Here is a 464-nt window from a genome sequence, read left to right as displayed (position 1 = left end):
CTGATGAGTTCCAGGAGGTGATGAAGTTCTTGTAAGATCTGAAAGAGGAAACACACACCATAAAAAAGAATCAAATGGAGCTTTTAAAGATGAAGACTGTAATACAGGAAATCAAAACCTCCCTTGAAAGTATTGAAAGCAGACTAGATCATACAGAAGACCGAATCTCAGATGTAGAAGACAGAATCACTGGCCTAGAAAAATCCACCATGAAGACTGAAAAAATAGCCCCCCAAAATGAGAAAAAATATACGAGAAATACTAGATATCATTAAACATTCAAACATCTGGATAATTGGTATCCCAGAAGGTGAAGAGACTCATAAGGGCATTGATAAGCTATTCCATGAAATTCTGTAAGAAAACTTTCCAAACCTAGCGAGTCATTCAAAGATCCAGACCCAAGAAATACAAATGACCCCAAATAGAATCAACCCAAGAAGATCTTCTCCAAGACACATTAT

This window comes from Tupaia chinensis, unplaced genomic scaffold (genome assembly GCF_000334495.1).
Source record: "Tupaia chinensis unplaced genomic scaffold, TupChi_1.0 Scaffold138584_1, whole genome shotgun sequence".
NCBI lineage: Eukaryota > Metazoa > Chordata > Mammalia > Scandentia > Tupaiidae > Tupaia > Tupaia belangeri.
The sequence above is the reverse complement of the archived record's forward strand: the minus strand, read 5'-3'. Positions refer to the sequence as shown.